The sequence below is a fragment of the Mus caroli genome, chromosome 3 (assembly GCF_900094665.2).
Source record: "Mus caroli chromosome 3, CAROLI_EIJ_v1.1, whole genome shotgun sequence".
Taxonomy (NCBI): domain Eukaryota; kingdom Metazoa; phylum Chordata; class Mammalia; order Rodentia; family Muridae; genus Mus; species Mus caroli.
In genome coordinates, this window is record NC_034572.1 from 57,119,040 (window position 1) to 57,133,064 (window position 14,025).

The 14,025-nt window shown below is 38.0% G+C and overlaps 1 non-coding gene across 1 annotated transcript; it reads left to right on the forward strand.

The window, feature by feature from the left end:
• Positions 1-3,896: 3,896 nt before the first annotated feature.
• Positions 3,897-4,003, forward strand: LOC115030698. Its single transcript, XR_003836298.1, has one exon. It is a non-coding gene; the product is annotated as a U6 spliceosomal RNA (small nuclear RNA).
• The last annotated feature ends 10,022 nt before the right edge of the window (positions 4,004-14,025 follow it).

A 14,025-nucleotide genomic window follows, 5' to 3' on the forward strand; every position in this document is an offset into this window, starting at 1 on the left:
AAAAAAAAAAAAAAAAGTCTCAAATACAGTACCACTGACCAGGATGACCAACCAGTGACCTGTTAAGAGGTTGACTATATTCAACCACTTCCTGCCTGGAAAGTATAACTTTGTCCCTGATGTAGTAAATACTTATTCAGGTTATGGATTGCCTTTCCTGAATGTAACGCTTCTGCCAAGACTACCATCTATGGACTTACAAAAGGCCTTGTCCAACATTGTAGCTTTCTACACAGTATTGGTTCTGAGCAAGAAACTCACTTCATGAGTATGGAATCCACTGGTCTGACCTTGTTCCTCTCTATTCTGAAACAGCTGTGCAGGTAGAAGTATGAAAAAGGCATTTTGAAAACACAATTATGGCATCAATTAGGTGTCAGCATCCTAGAGGGCTGGGCTGTGGTTCTCCAGAAGGCAGCATATGCTTTGAGTCAGCTTCCAATATATGGTATAGTTTCTCCCATAGCCAAGATCCACGGGTCAAGGAATCAAGGAGTAGAAAAGGAAATAGTTCCACTCACTATTCCCCCTAGTGACTAGGGAAACATTTGCTTCCTGTTCCCACTACCTTAATTTCTGCTGGCCTATAACTTTTGGTTCCTAGGGGGCCACTCCTGCCAGGAGTGACAGCAAACATTCCATTGAACCAGGAACTCGGACATCCCCCTGACCACTTTGGGTTTCTTTTGTTTGCTTGTTTTTGCTTTGTTTAGGTTTGGGTTTTTGTTGTTGTTTTGTTTTTTATTGAATATTTTCTTTATTTACATTTCAAATGTTATCCCCTTTCCCAGTTTCCCTCCCTCCTGGAAACTCCCTATCCCATCCTCCCTCTCCCTGCTTCTATGAGGGTGTTCCTCTACCAACCCAGTCAGTCCCACCTCCCTGTCCTCAATTCCCCTACACCAGGGCATCTATAGAACCTTCATAGGACCAAGGCCCTCTCCCCTTATTGATGCAGGACAAGGCCATCCTCTGCTACATATGCAGCTGGAGCCATGTGTGCTCCTTTGTTGATGGCTTAGTCCCTGGGAGTTCTGGGGGAGTCTGGTTGGTTGATATTGTTGTTCTTCCCAGGGGTTCCAAACCCCTTCAACTCCTTCAGTCCTTTCTCTAACTCCTCTATTGGGGATCCTGAGCTCAATCCAATGGTTGGCTGCAAATATCCACCTCTGTATTTGTAAGGCTCTGGCAGGGCCTCTCAGAAGACAGCCATATCAGGCTCCTTTCAGCATGCACTACTTGGCATCCACAATATAGTGTCTGGGTTTGGTAACTGAATGGGGTGTCTAATGCTTTAAGCCAACAGACTGAGAAAAGAATAATAGTGATAGGAAGAGTGGCTGATCCTGATTACTTTGGGGAAATTAGGTTGATTGTGGAGACAATGGAAGTAAGAAAGATTATATCTGGTGTGCAGGAGATCTTTTAGGGCATTTCTTGGTGCTTCTATGTCCTGATATTAAAGTCAATGGGAAACCACAAATACCTAATCCAGACAGGATGGCAAAGGGCACAGACACTTCAGAAATGAGGGTATGGGTAACTCCTCCAGGCAGAGTCAAGACCTGTTGAGTTTCTTGATGAGGGAGGGGGAAAAATGGAATAGGCTGTAGAAGATAGTTTTAAATACCAGCTGAGGTCTCATAACCAGTTAGAGTAATGAGCATTATAGTTGATATGGGTGTTTATGTCATATTTTGTTAAGAATACAGTTGTACAGATATTTGTGTTTTCTTTCCTCAATTTCTTTGGATACAAAATCAACTAAGGGAATATCAGTGGTTATCATGTTTAACTTTGAGATATTAAGAGAATGTCTGTCAAGTAGCATTGCCACCTATTCTAAATTTATAATTTGTAATTTATTTGTATGGTGGTATTTGTGATTATATGTGCGATAGTTATATCATGTTTAGACATTAAGACCTGGCTATTGTTTTCATATGGAAATTAATCATTATGCAAGGAGATATGATTGTGTGTTGAGTTGACAAGGGTTAGACTTGTGATAAATATTCTTATTTGTAAATTTTACTATATCTGGAATTAACTAAAGCCAAAATTGGAAAGCACATTTATAAGGGAGGGATTATTGATGAATTTGAAGTAGGAAGATCCACTTCTAATCCAGAACTTTGAGGTAGGAAGACACAACACTTGAGATCTCGAGTTGGGAAGACAAAACTCCAGATCACATGTACTGGGAAAACTCCCTTCTAATTTTGCTGGAAGCTAATATGGAAGAAGGAAGATTTTGTCCTTTTGCCTGCTTGCTTTCTCAATGTTAGCAAGTGTATTCTTCATTGGCATTAGAGCATACTTCCTCATGGTTCTAGCATATACTTAAGACCAGATAAGACATCCAACACTGTGGACTGAGCATGACAGCAAGCACCATTCTTCCATGACTTCTGCATCATTTCCTGTCTTCGGTATTCTTCCCTGTTTGAGTTCCTCTCCTGACTTCCTTCAGTGATGAACAGTGATATTGAAGTGTAAATCAAATAAACCCTTTCCTCCACAACTTGCTTTTTGGTCATGGTGTCTCATTGCACCAATAGTAACCCTGGGACACTTACCAAGGGAAATTGCTAAAAGTGAAATAAGAATACTAGGAAATGTAAATCATCATTATTACTGACGCAAAAGAATAAATCAAATGACTCCCTTTTCTTTGATCACCTCTAAAACCAGAAAATTTTCATCTAAATAAACTAGAATCTATAACACTGTGATATTGCCTAGAATTTTCAGAGAACAGTCACAAGACTGATTTTGTTAATGATATATAAAATGGGGCATTTCACTTTCTGAAAGCCAACCTAGTTTATGTAATACTCGCCAGACGATCCTTGAGATTCTCATCAGAATGGCTTTAATTTTGAAGTCCAGATGGAAAGTTTTTGAAATGTAACCCTGTGGTTAATTTCTTCAAATTAGGAAAGTTTTCCAGTAAGAGACAGGTCTTGCCTGACCAAATCCATTTCCACGAATCCTTTGCGAATCCTGTTTCCTTAGAAACGACTGTTGAGGGCCCCCAATGGAGGAGCTAGAGAAAAGACTCAAGGAGCTAAAGGGGTCTGAAACCCTATAGGTGGAACAACAATATGAACTAACCAGTACCCCCNATATGAACTAACCAGTACCCCCAGAGCTCGTGTCTCTAGCTGCATATGTAGCAGAAGATGGCCTAGTCGGCCATCATTGGGAAGAGAGGCCCCTTGGTATTGCAAACTTTATATGCCCCAGTACAGGGGAATGCCAGGGCCAAGAAGTGGGAGTGGGTGGGTAGGGGAGTGGGTGGGGGAGGTTATGGGGGACTTTGGGGATAGCATTTGAAATGTAAATGAAGAAAATACCTAATAAAAATTTAAAAAAAGAAATGACTGTTGAAAACATTGCTGGAAGTGTATCAATGGTTCTCCACTTGTTAGAGAAGATGGCCTTGAATTCGCTGTGTACACACCAGAGATGGCTGATCCCTCTGTTCTCAGATTTCCTGTGGGGCCTCTGTCATATTTCACTCCTTGATGTTATATGAATCCAGACTTCTCCCACTCTGCCAAAAGTCCTGGCTACTCCAGAAGTTCAGATAGAAAAAGTATTAGCACAAGGTATACCTGGGCTGCACAGCAACACCTCACTTCAAAATAAAAGTATCAAAAATCTGGGGATGTTAATCGGTGGTAAAGCAATTTCCTAACATAGACAAGGCCCTCAAAAGAAATAACCATGTAACCTTAACCCAAAGAATACAGATAAACACCTGTGCAAGGAAAAAGTTGCATTTGTCTAAGCTAGATAACAGGGCATTGTGAATGTGTCTACCTTTTAAACACTGATTTACATTTTAATTATCATAGGCCTTTTTTTTGGGTATAAGATAGGCCGTTATTATGCTCACTTTGGTAGCATATCTACTAAAATTAGAGAAACACATTGAAGACTAGCAAGGATGCTGTTCAAGGGTGATGCATACATTTCAGAAACAGATCATGAAATTACCTGAACTTAATGTATTGAAAATCTATTCAACAAAACTATAGCAGAAAAGTCCTCAAAACTAGAGAAAGAAAAAGGCATGAGAACACAAGAGGCATTTAGACTCCAAAAGGTTGACCACGGAAGGGCCTCTTTATTGTATACTGTAATCAAGATGGCAAAAATACAAAGAAAATAAATACTATAAAAGCTATGAGGTAAAAGCACCTTCATAGCTATAAAGACAAACACATAAAAATAATATAAGGTTTCTTGTCAGTAGCCCTAAACTCCAGGAAGTTATGAAAGGTAAATAGCAAACCTTTCAAGCAAATGCTTTTATAATTCAGATTGCTATGTCAAGAACATCAGTCTTTTAAAATTGATAGGGAAGTGCTGGAGAGGTTGCTTAGTTACACAGAGCTCTTTCAGAGAACCAGAGTTTGGTTCTCAGCACCCACATTGTGTAGCTCACAACTACAACTGCTTGTAATTCCACCTCTGAGAGGATCACCTCTATCTCCTTCAAGAAACTGAACAACACACACACTTTAAAAATAATAAAAATAAATCTTTTTAAATAGACAGAAAATAAACAAATTTCAAGATAAGTACAAACTGAGGGAGTCCAGGACTCCCAACCCAGACAGCCTGACAGAAGATTCTCTCAGGAGCACGTGTATGGGGGAGAGGGGTAGGATTTCAATATTTCAGTCACTCCTGCACAGGAAATAACACATATTATGAGAGAAATAAGTAGAAAAAAATGAGAGATAAAAGGAGTATGCCATGTTTACAACATAATAAACCAGTAAGTCCATGATAGAAATTGGGACGAAAGTAAAGATCAAACAATAACCCAAACAACCAGAAAAAAAGTTCTCCAAACTAAAAAGAATGTGTCTTTATCTCTCAATAGTAACTTCAACTGTAAATGACCTGAATTCACCAAGCATCTCCATCTTTTCAAATGCAGCAACTAACTGGACTGAAAAACAAGATCTAGATTTTTGAAGTCTTCAAGAAGCACACCTCACTGGCAAAAAAATAGAGACAAAAATAAAAATAAAATAAAAAAGTCAAAAGAGATATATAATGCCACTACATATTAATAAGGGAAGAAACTATCAAGATGATATAATAATTATAAACATATATGTAGTGAACATTGGAACACTACAAAATATAAAACCACCCTAAATTATCCAATCAGTAAATGGCCTAATGAACTCAATGGACAGTTCTCCAAAGAGAACATACAAGTCACCAGAAAGTTGCCAAAAATGTATTATTGTGCATTCTTCCTTAGCCATCAGCAAAATGTAGATTAAAAACTGCTATGGAATTTCATTTCACATGTCAGAATGGCTATGACCAAGAAAACAAATGACAGCTAATCATAGCAAGGATGAGAGGAAAGAGGAATCTGTATATATTATTGGTGGGCATGTTAACTGGTTTGGCCGTTTTAGAATTTTGTGTGGAGGTTCCTCAAAAAAACAAAAATAGAGCTACCACATGCCCCAGCTATTCCATTCCTGGCTATATATTCAAAGTTCTCTATTACCCTACTATAGAAATACATACACATCCATATTTATTGCTGTAATGTTCATAATAGCTAAGAAAAGGGACCCAACTTGAGTTGTGCCTGCTATCAAGTAGAAAAATGTATTTTTATACATGATGAAAATTTTCAGCTGTCAGGAAAAATTAAATAAGACATTGTTAGGAAAAGGATGAAACTGGAGAGCTCTATGTTAATTGAAATAAGCTATATTTTCTCTTCATGAAAGAGAGAGAAAAAACTCTGTGTGTGTGTGTGTGTGTGTGTGTGTGTGTGTGTGTGTGTGTGTGTATGTTTATATCTGTGAGCTTGAATGTATATGTGATAATCTGAGAAAGGAGGCATGCAATGGGAAGAAAAAAATTTTAAAAAGGGAGAGGAGAAGGAAAAGAAGCAACTGAATACCTATGACATGAAAACACAAATTAAGGGACTGGAGAGATGGCTCAGTGGTTAAGAAAACTGACTGCTCTTCCGGAGTTCCTGAGTTCAATTCCCAGCAACCACATGGTGGTCACAACCATCTGTAATAGGATCTGACTCCCTTTTCTGGTATATCATTGACAGCATGCTCATATACATAAAATAAATAAACAAATCTTTAAAAGATGTTCAGAACTCAAAGTGAAATGGGGAGAGGAAAATTGGAGAGTCCAGTAGAAAGACAAGCCATCAAGTGAAGGGACAGTCAAAACTGACCCAGAATTGTTCCTGTCTAAAACAAACTGCAGGGACAAAAATGGAGAAAAGACTAAGGGAAAGGAGGCCCAGTGACTGGCCCAGATTAGGACCCATCTCAAGAGGAGTCTCTAAGGCCTAACACTGTTACTATGGTGTGCTTACTATGTTACTATGTTACTATGGTGTGCTTAAAGACAGGAGCCTAGCATGGCTGCCCTCTGAAAGTCTCAGCAAGCAGCTGAAGGAGTCAAATACAAACACAAACACCAAATCAACAGACAGAAGCCAGGGACCCCTGTGGTTGAATTAGGGAAAAACCGGAAAAAGCTGAGGAGGAGGGTGACCCCATAGAAAGATTAGCAGTCTCACCTAATCTGGATCCCCAAGATCTCTCAGACACTGAGCCACCAACCAGGCAGCATACACCAGTTGATATGAGGCCCCTGACACATATGCAACAAAGGACAGTCTGGTCTGGCCTCAGTGAGAGAAGCACCCAACCCTTAAGAGACTTGAGGCCACAGGAAGTAGGGAAGTTCTGGTGGGATGGGGTGGAGGATTGGGGACATCCTCTAGGAGAAGAGAGAGGAGGAATGGGATGAAGAACAGGAGGGTGGACCAGGAGAGAGATAATGACTGGACTTTTAAAATATATATATATAGTAATAATAATAATTTAGAAAATTAAAATAAAAAAAGAAGTTGGGTGCTACCTGAGGGAAATAAGAGGACCCTCAAGTAGGGACAGAGCAATAGGGATGAGCCTTGGGGAGAGAAGTAAATCAGGACAAAGTAGCATGACATAAATGTATAAAAATGTTATCCTGGTACCTATTTTCTTGTATTCTGACTTTAAAATTAACAAAAATGTGCTGTTATTAGCATCATTGCTACTGCTTTGGAGTTTGGGAGGAATTATTTTATAATTTATCATTTCCTTACTTTGCTAGATGACAAAGCATGGTAGTGTGAAAATACAATAAACATAAATCTCACAGTCTTCAAAAACGTGTTCATTCTAGAATCTCATTTCCTTGGAATCTCATATTTATATCTTTTTTATACCTAGAAAAATATTTTATTCATCCATAGACTGGTTTCATTCTGACTTTATAAGCTAAAGAGCTTATATTTGATCATTTTCCAATCTTTCTCTTCGGATATGCTATTTCAAAACATTTACTGTTTCCGTTTTACATACTCTATTAAATTTTTAACTGCTAATACTTTTATTCTCAAGGTGACATTAGATTTTTCTAAGATTTATAAGCTAAAAAAAACTTAAGGCATTTCATTTTTTATTCAAGATAAATCATAACTCATTACTTTTGGATATTTTAACTACCAATGTCTTGAATTTTGTTAACTAAATCTGGATGTAGCGTATGCCAAATTATCTGAATTTGGTGACTGGCTAACTGGCTGGTGGGGGAGGGGTGCATGGATGCATGGGTAAATAGATGCATGGGTGCATGGGTGGAAAATCAAAAACAGAATAAGGTAGCTTATCATATTCTCCATTGAAAGATTTACTTATGACAATACCTCAGGAAATAAGTCAATCTTAGTTGTTTGATAGCCAAATAAAATAAGTTCATATAGATGGTTCTTTGCTGCCTACATAATCACTGATACTATTAGACTACCTCAAGATGTGATCGAAAGAATGTGTAAAATCAATATAGTATGGTTTTCCAAAGCCTCTCTTCTCTATAAAGACAACCAGAAACTTATGAAAATTTACATGTCAAGGTTTAGTAGAATTCTAGAAACTGAAGAATATTTTACTGCAATTAGGAAGAATATTTCTTTAAAAACCTGTCTAAATGTCCATAAGAATAGCAAGCATTAATAGTCATTCCATTCTGCCTAGTCCCATCTCCCCATCCCCAGCTTTGCAAACAAACTTAAAACTGAAAACCAACATTCCACAGTACTGTGAAGTCAGCAGTCTGTCAGTCACCATAGGGAACAATGTGGGCCCCTTCTAAATCTCTTTTCCAGAAACCTGCTATGGTTTAACTGTGCAATAAAAAGACCCACTTGAAAACTGTCATCATTTGACCAGGCTCAGAGTTTACCCAATAATAAGCTTACGTATGCACAGTGCATTTGATAAAAACAGTAGAGTCTGAAAAGTAAAATTCCCAGAAGGCTGAACCTAAAAGACTGCGGGCTGATGGGAACTTCAGGAACTGTAGAGAAATTTTGGTGCAGACCCAGTCCAAGGTTCTCAGACGCCGTTAGCCCCCTTCATAGCCATTCACTGCTCACCTCGGTGTCTGTCCTAACATCCTCGTGAGTATTGAATGAAAGATTTCAAGATATATTAACTAAAGAGACCATTAACTTCCACCAGCCTCCGAGCTAAGAGATCATTAGATCACGCATGACATTTGTAGCTAAGATTTCTCCAAGTTGATAATATCTCCCCTCTCCATGGTATTGATGCAACCACCAATGTATTTTAAAATGGGTTTTACTTATGATTCACTTTGTTCTATTACTGTTAAACCGTTATAACACTAATTCCATGTTAGACCATGGAATTTGGAGTAACTTAAATCCATGTTCACAGACTATAGTTACTCAGAATCAGCTTAAAAGTGAAAAAACTCACATCCCCTTTGAGGTAAGAACTGTGTATTCCAAGGAGTCTTTTATTTTTATTTGGTGTGTGTGTGTGTGTGTGTGTGTGTGATACTTTTATTGTTGATATTTAAACTGTCAAAGCAAATATTTGACATCACAGCAAACAACAGGCTAGCAAAAAAGAACAAACAAAAAAAGAATCTGGGAAATATAATATCTATTAAGCCTTTGAAAAGCTTCATATATCCCTGGTAATCTGGGGACGGATGGGGGAGGGGTGGCAGTTCTTGAATACTTTTCATAACCTTCGCTTTCAGTGTGCAGAGGAAATACCTGCAGGAAACTAGAAGATCTGCTCTAGAGCCAACTTCGAAGTTCAAAGCAGGAGAATGACATAGCTGAATTAAAGAATAACACATTCACAGAGTCCAGTCTACTGTGAGAATCTAGGTCTAACTGGTTCCAGGCGTTTAACCTCTGTTCAATCATTAGCTGGCAATTAAAGCAAGTGAGCAGAAACTTCTGAGACCACATACAACAGATGGGACAAAATGAGTTCAGGGTGTTACTAAGCAAACAGTAACAGAGAAAATAAACTCTTGGAGATGAAAGAATTTGATTAAGAGTTGCCAAATTAAATTATTCAAAATACCCAGCTTTGTTTTCTTTGATTTTGTCCTTTTTTTATTAGATATTTTCTTTACTTACATTTCAAATGTTATCTACTTTCTTTGTTTCCCCTCTGAAAATCCCCTATCCCTCCCCTCTCCATCTGCTCACCAACTAACCCACACCTGCTTCCTGGTTCTGGCATTCCCCTACACTGAAGCATCGAGCTTTCAGGGGACCAAGGGCCTCTCCTCCCATTGATGACCTACAAGGCCATCCTTTGCTACATATGTGGTTGGAGCCATGGGTCCTTCCATGTGTACTCTTTGGTTGGTGCTTTAGTTCCTGGGAGCTCTGGGGAACTGGTTAGTTCATATTATTGTTGCTGCTATGGGGTCACAAGCCCCTACAGCTCCTTGGGTTCATTTTCTACCTCCTCCATTGGGGACCCTGATTCAGTCCAATGGTTGGCTGAGAGCATCCACTTCTGTAACTGTCAGGCACTGGCACAGCCTCTCAGAAGACAGCTATATGAGGTTCCTTTCAGCAAGCACTTGTTGGCATCCACAACAGTGTCTGGGTTTGGTGACTGCATACGGGATGGATCCCGATGTGAGGCAGTTTCTGGGTGACCTTTGCTCCTGTCTCTGCTCCACATTTTGTCTTTGTATCTCCTTCCATGAATATTTTGTTCCCACTTCTACGAAGGACTGAAGTATCCACATTGGTCTTCCTTTTTCTTAAGCTTCATGTGGTCTGTGAATTGAATCTTGGGTATTCCGAACTTCTGGGCTAATATTCACTTATCAATGAGTGTATACTATGTGTGTTCTTTTGTGATTGGGTTACCTCACTCAGAATGATGTTTTCTAGTTCCGTCCATTCACCTAAGAATTTCATAAATGCATTGTTTCTAATTGCTGAGTAGTACTCCATTGTATAAATGTACCACATTTTCTGTATTCATTCCTCCGTTGAAGGACATCTGTCTTCTTTCCATCTTCTGGCCATTATAAATAAGTTTGCTAAGAACATAGTGGAGCATGTTGGAGTATCTTCTGGGTATATGCCCAGGAGTGGTATAGCTGGGTACTCAGGTAATATTATTCCCAATTTTCTGAGGAACCACCAAACTGATTTCCAGAGTGGCTATACCAGCTTGCAATCTCACCAGCAATGGAGGAGAGTTCCTCTTTCTCCACATCCTAGCCAACATCTGCTGTCACCTGAATTTTTGATCTTACTGGTGTGAGGTGGAATCTCAGGGTTGTTTTGATTTGTATTTCCATTATGACTAAGGATGTTGGCCATTTCTTTAGGTGCTTCTCAGACATTCCGTATTTCTCTGTTGATAATTCTTTGTTTAACTCTGTACCCCATTTTTAATAGGGTTATTTAGTTCTCTGGAGTATAACTTCTTGAATTCTTTGCAAATATTAGATATCAGCCCTCTATCAGAAGTAAGATTGGTAAAAATCTTTTCCCAATCTGTTGGTTGCCATTTTGTTCCATTAACAGAGTCCTTTGCTTTACAGAAGCTTTGCAATTTTATGAGGTCCCACTTGTGAATTCTTGATCTTAGAGCATAAGTTATTGGTGTTCTGTTCAGGAAAATTTCCCCTGTTCTCATGTGCTTGAGATTCTTCCCTATGTTCTTTTCTATTAGTTTCAGTGTATCTGGTTTTATGTGCAGGTCTTTGATCCACTTGTACTTAAGCTCTGTAAAAGGAGATAAGAATGAATTGATTTGCATTCTTCTAAATGCTCACTGCCAGTTGAGCTAGCACCATTTGTTGAACATGCTGTCTTTTTTTGCACTGGATGGTTTTAGCTCCTTTGTCAAAGATCAAGTGACCATAGGTGTGTGGGTTTCTTTCTGGGTCTTTAATTCTATTCCGTTGATTTACCTGCCTGTAACTGAACCAATACCATGCAGTTTTTATCACAGTTGCTCTGTAGTACAGCTTCAGAGATGGTGATTTCCCCTAGAAGTTTTTTTTATTGTTGAGAATAATTTTTGATATCCTGAGTTTTTTGTTATCCCAGATGAATTTGAAAATTGTTCTTTCTAACTCTATGAAGAATTTAGTTGGAATTTTGATGGAAATTGCATAGAATCTGTAGATTGATTTTGGCAAGATGGCCATTTTTACTATATTAATTCTGCCAATCCATGAGCATGGGATATCTTTCCATCTTCTGAGATCTTCAATTTCTTCCTTCAGAGACTTGAAGTTTTTGTCATACAGATCTTTCACGTCCTTAGTTAGAGTCACACCAAGGTATTTTATATTATTTGTGACTATTGTGAAGTGTCCTTTCCATAATTTCTTTCTCAGCCTGTTTATCCATTGAGTAGAGGAAGGCCACTGATTTGTTTGAGTTAATTTTATATCCAGCCACTTAGCTGAAGTTGTTTATCAGGTTTAGGAGTTCTCTGTTGGAATTTTTGTTGTCACTTAGTTATATTATGTGCAAATAGTGATATTTTGACTTCTTCCTTTCCAATTTATGTATCTTTGACCTCCTTTTGTTGTCTAATTGCTCTGGCTAGGACTTCAAGTGCTATATTGAATAGGTAGTGATAGAGTGGCCAGCCTTGTCTATTCCCTTATTTTAGTGGGATTGCTTCAAGTTTCTCTCCATTTAGTTGATGTTGGCTACTGTTTTGCTGTATGTTGCTTTTACTATGTTTAGTTATGGGCCTTGAATTCCTGATCTTTCCAAGTCTTTTATCATGAAGGTGTGTTGGATCTTTTCAAATACTTTCTCAGCATCTAATAAAATGATCATGTGGTTTTTTTTCTTTGAGTTTGTTTATATCATCCCGGCATCTTTGGGATGAAGCCTACTTATTCATGATGGATGATCATTTTGATGTTTTCTTGGATTTGGTTTGCAAAAATTTTATTGAGTATGTTTTCATCGATATTCATAAGGGTAATTGGTCTGAAATTCTCTCTCTCTTTTTTTTTTGTTGGATCTTTGTGTGGTTTAGGTGTCAGAGTAATTGTGGCTTCATAAAACAAATGGGGTGGTGTTCCTTCTGTTTCTATTTTGTGTAATAGTTTAAAGATTATTGGTATTAGGTCTTCTTTGAAGGTCTGATAGAACTCTGCACTAAACCCATCTGGTCCTAGGTTTTTTGGTTGGGAGACTATTAGTGACTATTTCTATTTCTTTAGGGTTTATGGGACTGTTTAGATCATTAATCTGATCCTGATTTAACTTTGATATCTGATATCTGTCTAAAAAATTATCCATTTCATCCAGATATTCCAGTTTTGTTTTGTATAGGCTTTTGTAGTAGGATATGATGATTTTTTAGATTTCCTTAGTTTCTGTTGTTATATCTTCCTTTTCATTTCTATTTTTTGTTAATTTGGATACTGTCTCTGTGCCCTCTGGTTAGTCAGGCTAAGTATTTATCTATCTTGTTGATTTTCACAAAGAACCGGCTCCTGATTTTGTTGATTCTTTGCATGGTTCTTTTTGTTTCTATTTGGATGATTTCAGCCCTGAGTTTGATTATTTCCTGTCGTCTACTCCTCTTGGGTGAATTTGCTTCCTTTTGTTCTAGAGCTTTCAGATATGCTGTCAAGCTTCTAGTGTATGTTATCTCCAGTTTCTATTTGTAGTCACTCAGAGTTATGAGTTTTCCTCTTAGCACTGCTTTCATTGTGTCTCATAAGTTTGGGTATGTTGTGGTTTCCTTTTCATTAAACTCTTTAATTTCTCTCTTTTTTTCTTCCTTGACCGTTATCATTGAGTATAGCATTGTTCAACTTCCATGTGTATGTGGGTTTTCCATTGTTTTGTTGCTATTGAAGACCAGCCTTACTTCAGGGTGATCTGATAGGATGCATGGTATTATTTCCATCTTCTTGTATTTGTTGAGGCTGGTTTTGTGATCAAATATACGGTCAGTTTTGGAGAAGGTGCTGAGAAGAAGGTATATTCTTTTGTTTTAGGATAAAATTTTTCTATAGATATCCATTAAATCTATTTGGTTCATAACTTCTCTTAGTTTCACTGTGTCTCTGTTTAGTTTCTGTTTCCATGAACTGTCCATTGATGAGAGCTGGGTGTTGAAATCTTCCAATATTATTGTGTGAGGTGCAATGTGTGCTTCGGTCTTTAGTAAAATTTATTTTATAAATGCAGGTGCCTTTGCATTAGGAGCATAGATGTTCAGAATTGAGAGTTCATCTTGGTAGATTTTTCCTTTGATGAGTATGAAGTGTCCTTCCGCATCTTTTTTAATAACTTTAGGTTGAAAGTTGATTTTATTTGATATTAGAATGGTTACTCCAGCTCTATCCTTGGGAATATTTGCTTGGAAAATGATTTTCCAGCCTTTTACTCTGAGGTAGTGTCTGCCTTTGTCACTGAGGTAGGTTCCCTCTATGCAGCAAAATGTTGGGTCCTCTTTACATATCCAGTCTGTTAGTCTATGTCTTTTTAGTGGGCAATTGAGTTCATTGATGTTAAGAGATATTAAGAAAACATGATTGTTGCTTCCTGTTATTTTTGTTGTTAGAGGTGGAATTATGTTTATGTGGCTATCTTCTTTATGGTTCATTAAAAGAAGATTA